The following is a 7,528-nucleotide window of genomic DNA, read 5'->3' as shown; positions in this document are numbered from 1 at the left end:
CACAAATAGCATCACCATGAAATCCGCTGTACGAATAATGCAAAGGACAACGAGAGCGCGACGCAAGACAACACAGCGGACACTCTACGCAATCTATTCACCAGCCCTGATGAGGACACGGTGGTCTATTTGGGGGTTTTATCGGCTTCCCTTAAGTTTCGGACGAATACCATATCACAAGGCATCACGGAAGAAGAGAGTTCCAGATGATTTTGACTTAACCATGTTTGCCACATGGTCACTAATAAATGTATTAAATAATAATAACTTATTGACTAGGCTTGACGACGAATAGATACTGTAGCGAGATATTTATGTATTTATCTATTGTAGCTTAATTAATGAGGTTCATGGATCAATTTTTTGGCAATGCCCAAGTTTGCTGTAAAATATTCTAACGATAATTTTTGTCGATGCCATAATTTGAGCCATTAGCATTTGTAACAACCCATTAGAATCACTTACTTTATTATAGAAAGTTAAATGTGTAACAATATTTTAATAATAAATAAAGTGAAAACATCAGCCAGTATGGAGGAGCAGCAGAAAGAGTGAAGAGGTAAAGAAAAAGCAGTTCCATGGTAGTTCTATCAAGTCAGTATTTGTGGTAAGTATTCATTGTTATGGCGGCTTGTCATACCCTCCGAAGAACAGAGGGATGTGTTCCAAACGCCGTCCTCAAAGTGCTACGGCAAGCAAGGTGCAATATTTGAAAAATCTCCGCCTCCACTAGCATTTGTACCCGGTTACACAGGGAGCAATTAGTTATGACTGATATAAATATATAACTCTAGTTATCACAGCAACTAGACCCCAGAGTGTTACCTTAAGAAACAATTACATACATTCTCTTTTTCCTATTTTAAAATTCATTAATTGTGATATTTGTTTAAACACGTAGCTCACGAAAAGAAGGGTTCGTGTCTAATTATAGATTTTATATCAATCGCCTGGTTTAAAAGATTCACTTTCTAACATCCGTTGAGTACGGTGATCCCCGCAGCCAGCAGCCGTCTCCGGACTGCTGGACTGGCGGATGCAATTTTATCTCCCTTTTTTATTTTATCATAGGCGGTCGCTATTTATCTCTAAGCATCACGCCCGACAGAATTCCATATATATCTGGGTAAATATTTCGGGGTAAGTCGATGATCATTTTGTATAATTGGGTAGTTTCCTTCATCAAAGAAAACGAAAGGCGTCGATTGCGATGCCTTACCCACCATTACTGTATTCATAATATACAAATTATTTGGTTTTAGAAATACCGGTTTAGACGAATGGCAAGGGTCAATTTTATCCTCATTTGAAAGAGGCCAGATTGGCGCCCATACGATGCCACTCCACGTAACGTCACAGTTTCTATACGAGTAGATAGGAGTTTTACAGCGTCTGAGGTTACAAATGCATGCATGAGGAACAGAGATCAGGGAAACATGTCTTAATAATCACCTTTTAAAACTGGCTAAGGTAGGACAGTTTTCCCCGTTTGATTAAATATTAATAATCCTTATTTAAGCCAAGCGCCATCAGCTAGCATGGTACTCTGCTACATGCTAGCATCCTGCGTCGTATCAGCGCTCAGAGCCTCGCCCCAAGGTCACCTCACTTGCGGCAGCGGGAACCAGAACGACGTCACACGGGAGTTTTCCCGGCATTCATGCTTTCCCGTCGCGTTTTCGCGCGCTTGAAATTTTTCAATTTTCATTTAATCGCGAAAAATAGGTATCGTAATTTAAAAATCTAAAAGCGTGAAATACGTACTCCAGGAGTAATAATCTGAATAAAAAAACAATAGCAAACCACCCTATTTCTCATGGGAAGGACGTCGAAATTTGTGGAGTATATATGACAAGATTGTATGAGGGTGCTTCCGTATAGTTGTTACCGTGGCTGTTCCCGTTATGCTTGAACTAACATCTCATATTAAAACGAATATTTAGGATGTGCTCTATAGAATCAACTGTATTACGCACGTTACCACGCCTAATTCCGATGTAACTGCGATGCCAATGGTCATGCACACAATCATATCAAACTAGACAAATTGTTATACTTTCAAACCCACGGACACATTTCCAATGCATAATGCTACCTACATATTTGTAAGTCATTACGCCATGCATTCCAACTTGTTTAACGTTCTTTTTGCCAAATTACTCGTCCAAATAACAACGCAAATGAACTTGCACCGACAGTGATACAGTCTGCGCATTTATTGTCTAATTTACACGAGAATTAAAGTCACTTACACCAATATTACTCTATCAGAATATCCACATGCATCAGCACTCATGAAATAAAGTGGTATTATTTTATTAGAACCAAATACTTAATAAAAACCAACAGTATAACATATCACCATTCCCAACCGGAATGAGCTTCCTTCACCTATAGCCCACTCGACTTCTATCCTATCGGAAAACCGTGCTTGAGTCAATAGGAAGCAAGTATGAAACGCACGGATTGCCTTGCCGATAGTAAGTGACGTAGAATCCGCGTCAAGTCACCCGATTCGCTCGGAAGGGGAGACTCTGAAACACCCACAGCAGTTTTTTTCTATCATCCGAAGCCCAGTGTTGAGTTACGAGGGTGTGCTAGGAACGGGGCGAGCGCGAGTTTTCAAGTTTTCTGTTCTTCTGCATGGAAAGTGAAAGGAAATCAAAGAGGAAAAAGAATATGAAGACCAATTTCTGAGAAAAGAGGAAGCATATCTTTTGAGGGATGGTGGAAATGAAGTACTAGGAATAATGGTGAGTATATAAATCCGTTTTAAATGTGCTACATTATTAACAGTTTAAATATCTTTCGACACATATTTTCATCCATGTAAAATCTTTAAAAATGTAATGAAGCTAATGAATAGACTATCAAATTATTTTAACCATTTTGATCATTCCAAACCTGCTACAAAAGATGTAATTTACACGGTAGAAGGAGAAACTGCTTTAAAGTAAGTACCTCTCGATAATGTATCGGCTATGACTATAATATATTAACTTTTTGGAACAAAGCATTGAAAATAAGATGAATATAGAGAATATACTGCACATTATCAGTTGGGTTCTAGGTTACACCATTTCCTTTTAAATTCTTGCTGACGCTAGCCAAGAATAAATATTTCACCGAGTAGGTAATATAACGTGCATATCTTCATTTCGTGTCTAAATATTTTCAAAAGTAACCGCTGTGTCATCAAAACACGATACGAAAAGTATCACGTTGGTTAATTTTTCTCGCATTTCCGGAAAATGTGTTTCTCGATAAATTACAACCGAGGGAAAAAACTACGGGAAGTAATTTTCTTATAAAAGATATTCTAGTTATTGAAATTACTATTATTAATTATTGCGTGAGTCACCCAAAATAAAGAATTTGAACTTGAAACAATATCACTAAGCAGGGGTTGATTTTTGGTCGCTGTAATACAGCGATGACGTCTAGATTACCAAATTTAATCGTTACATATCTCCTATTTGCGTAAATATGCTTGTTGTGTGCAAAAAATTTATACATGAAATACATTAAACCTGCGAATCATTTTTACAAGTACAAGACAAGAAGACTTTAAGAAGTATAAGACAATTTCATTTACATTTAATCTGGTATACTCCTCCACGGATGTCCTTAGGGTGTGTTCTTTCATTTTGACGAGGATATTCGAATCTGGTCATGATGCTGTGTTTTTGGAGGATTGCCACTCCTCCACAATGCAGCGGCGGTGATTCCTACATCGACCAAACATCACGAGCACTGAAATGCCGAGTCCAACCCTGTACAAAATAAACTCCTCCATTGTGGGGAGGTCTACCCTCCAATGAGGGTAAGGGAAGGATAGGTGTACCCTTCCTATAACTTTCAGCAACGGTACACGAAGGGTGTTTTAGAACATTGGTGGGTAGGCCCTCTCCTTCCTGGAGTGTAAGGGAAGGGTTCTGCCAGCCTCAACGAAGGGTACAGGAAGGGTAGGACTAATATAAAAACTAAAAATCCATAAATTAACATGAAAATTTAAAAAAAATCGCTAAGCAACTAAATTAAACTAATATGGGGATGAATTATAACAGTGATTTCTAAAATTATAAGACAGAAAAAAATTGACCGAACATGGTCTTGAACCCAGAACCTACATATAGGAGGATGAAAACTTAGTACCTTAACAACCTTGGCTATCGAAGTAGTACTTAAGAAAGGCTTCTCAACGGATCATATACTACAAAATCTTAAGATGAGATTCGCACCTGAGTCTATGTGGAAGAAAGCTGTGACATTTATCAACCACACTCATTTCGTTTCAGAAAATAAGATCGGCATACAAATACCGAACATCACTCCCCCCATGTCCCATTGTCAGCCACACAAATAGGTTACATCCTAAAAATGTGAATGAAAGAACTTCTAACTGAGCTTTTTTCACACAATTATATAATCTATTGTGTACAGTGGCGTAACCAGGAATTTCGTTCGGGGGGGGGGGGGGGGGGGGGGTGTCCAAAACCGGGTGGGTAAATTTTTGAAAAACAGGATACTAAGTATTGGGTTTTCAACTAATTCCAACACTTTTCATGATCGAAAAAACTTCAATAGTTAAAGAAATATTTTTAAATTCATTATTTTTCAATATTTTGTTATTTTTAATGAAGGAAAATGATTGTGTTTTTATATTTCGGGGGGCGGAGGGTACGATTCAAAGACTGCTTACGTTCTTGTACAGAACTCAATGCTCTTAAGCAGGTGAAAGTAGCTGAGGAGGCAATGTCGATATGTTTTCCTCAGTTATAAATGCTATGTCCCAAGGAAGGGTAGACGAAGGATTTTTCTATCCTTCCCTTCCCCTTAATAGTGGGTAGGGCGTGGGTTGTGCAAGGGTAATTACCCACCATGAAGGCTACTACCCTTCCTTTACCCTTCCTTAACCCACCATGGTGGAGTTTATTTTTATCAGGGAAGAGCACAGAAGGCACGTAAAAATAGACATTTCACCCAGTCAGCGGCGGCGGAACACCAATGGAGTGGACCGACGCACAATATTGGCTTTGACGACGCCTCTCTTTTGTACAAAGAAGGCCGCTACTACCCGAGAATAATCAGGGAGGCAATTGAGATCGCCAAAACAACGAAGAACTTCAACCGTGAAGACGGCTACAATCTCGCCAGCGCGTGGAAAAGGGTCTTCAAAGATCCTGACCAATCAGGGCACACCTCCACAAAAAAGGCGGCAAACATGGTGTATATAAGATGAACAACTTTCTGCATCGACACTTCAGTGGACCTGAGGAAGCCAACTGGAACGTTGGCGAAATATTGTCCTACAAAATGGATAAACGCGGAAGAATACCCGAAAAAATCACTAAATATCATCACAATCTCCACGGAAGCCTACTTGAAAACATCAGGTAGACTCATTAAGTGTAACTGTAGAAAGTTTTCTGCATAATGATGCTTCTAGAAGTTTATGACAACAAAATGTAATTTCATTAAAAATTCTTCAATACTAACATCTCCGCCTTGGGAAGAAGTTAAAATTTCTGAGGAGCATTACAAGATCAATTTTTCTCTACCACTCAGGCCACCGTATGACCCTTCCGGGGATGTACCCTGCACTGAAGTCAGGTCTCGTACTTGACATGTTACCCATTTCTTTTTAATTTCGAAGGGAATTTTAGTTCTTATACACCACTATTATTTAACATGAATGAGGACACATATATACCAAGACTGTTAATTGCCACGAAAAAAACATTTCGCTTAACCGGGATTCGAACCCAGATCCTCCCGTTTGCCGGTCAGTTATGTTACACAAGTTACGTATTACCAAGTAATTATTACAGCCAAAACTGGCAGCGCACTAATATTTAGACGACGGATATTTATATGTGTATAAATTAACCCCGCTAAATCAACAAGGATCGAAACAATCAATTCTAATCCGTGGCAATAAAAATTCACGCAGAAAAAAAAATACCCGCATGAATATTAATGGCCCCCGCCACTCCATGTAGATAATTTCAGCGAAAATACTTGTACTAATTTGAAAATACGGCACTTTATTGATTCTTAGAACAGTATACATATTTGCAATGAAATGAATTATAATATATATATATGCACAGCCGCATGCTTTTCCGCACAACAATGCCCTCAGAAGACGATAGCCTCACGTTGCTAGGAGTGCGTTAATATGCCTTTAATCCTTGTAAAAGGTACTCGTAGCAACAGTGCATACGCATAAAAACGCCAGTTTTTTGAGGAAACAGTTTTCAATATGGGTAATACCATACGTAAGTAACAAAACAACTTCTAAACTTTATTATATCGTGTAATACGCCCTTAAGAATATATATTTTTCCCATTTTTTGTTCAAATACATCCCACAGAGATAGCTGCTTAGCAACCAGGATCTGGTTCTCTCAAAAATAATTTTATGTCCAGGAAACTCGCATTTTCCTTGGTTTTCGGGTAAATTTACTCAAGGAAGAGATTGCTAGAGCCCCGTATGAAGGTGTTATTTCCCAGCCTCAATTTTCCTGGCGGAAATTTATCGTAGTCATGAATTATTTAATCGATTTCCTTTCCGGTAAGTTTCCAGCAATTCCGTTGCATTGTATTACTCCTTCAAAGTCAAAAACCGGACATGAAGATCATATTTATCATGAATCGAACATGTATTCGATGCATATAATGATTTTTTGTGGCGTTTGCTGGGAATTTTTTCTCCGGTCGATGAGATATCTAGATAAACACATTCCTTTGCAAACATCTTCCCAATAATTTCTATGTGAAGGCATATTAATGAACGACTTGCTAGAATAACGGATACAAATAGTTTTTTAAACTCACACTGACAATAAGCCATATTAGCCCCTCTTTAGGAAAACACTGAAGTAGTACTCTAGTAGTAGTATTTTAGAGCTATGGAATTTTTGTAAGTTAGTACGGAGTCGTAACTGGATTGATTCCCAAGTGAAGTAGATGGGTCCTTGCATGGCCAACTCTAATACAGGCCGGAACATGCAATTTGGCGACAGCGCTTTACGTGACGTCAGGGGTCCTACTGCCTGGGGTCCGGTGGAACGGCCTCTCAGCTGTTGACGTTGTGTGATGTAAATACGGATGGACATCCGTTCACCCTCCCTAAAGTTAAGATAAAAACTACGGTAGGGTTGAGTTATTCGAGTGGTTGTATTTCGTATTATAACAGCTGTTTATTAAAAGTAATCGTGAGAACTAATAACAAGGCAAGGGATACGAGATTATGCACGGAAATATATTTAAGTACCGCGATCGACGACCCAGAAATTCAGACCAAGAAGGAAATACCGCTTAACCCATTGGTTGTTTATATAGAATAGCACCCTATAAAATTTATTGACTTAGAAATAAAGAGCGGCTTTAAAATAAACATCATTTCACCTCCCTGAATAACCTAATAAATTAACATGTTAAAAAGAAATGCATTATTTTATAGCACCTTTCGCCACGGTATTTCAGGAGAGAAAAAAATGTATGACGTTTAACAACATTTATT

Source organism: Ischnura elegans, chromosome 9 (genome assembly GCF_921293095.1).
Source record: "Ischnura elegans chromosome 9, ioIscEleg1.1, whole genome shotgun sequence".
NCBI classification, from domain to species: domain Eukaryota; kingdom Metazoa; phylum Arthropoda; class Insecta; order Odonata; family Coenagrionidae; genus Ischnura; species Ischnura elegans.
This window is presented reverse-complemented; position numbering follows the sequence as displayed.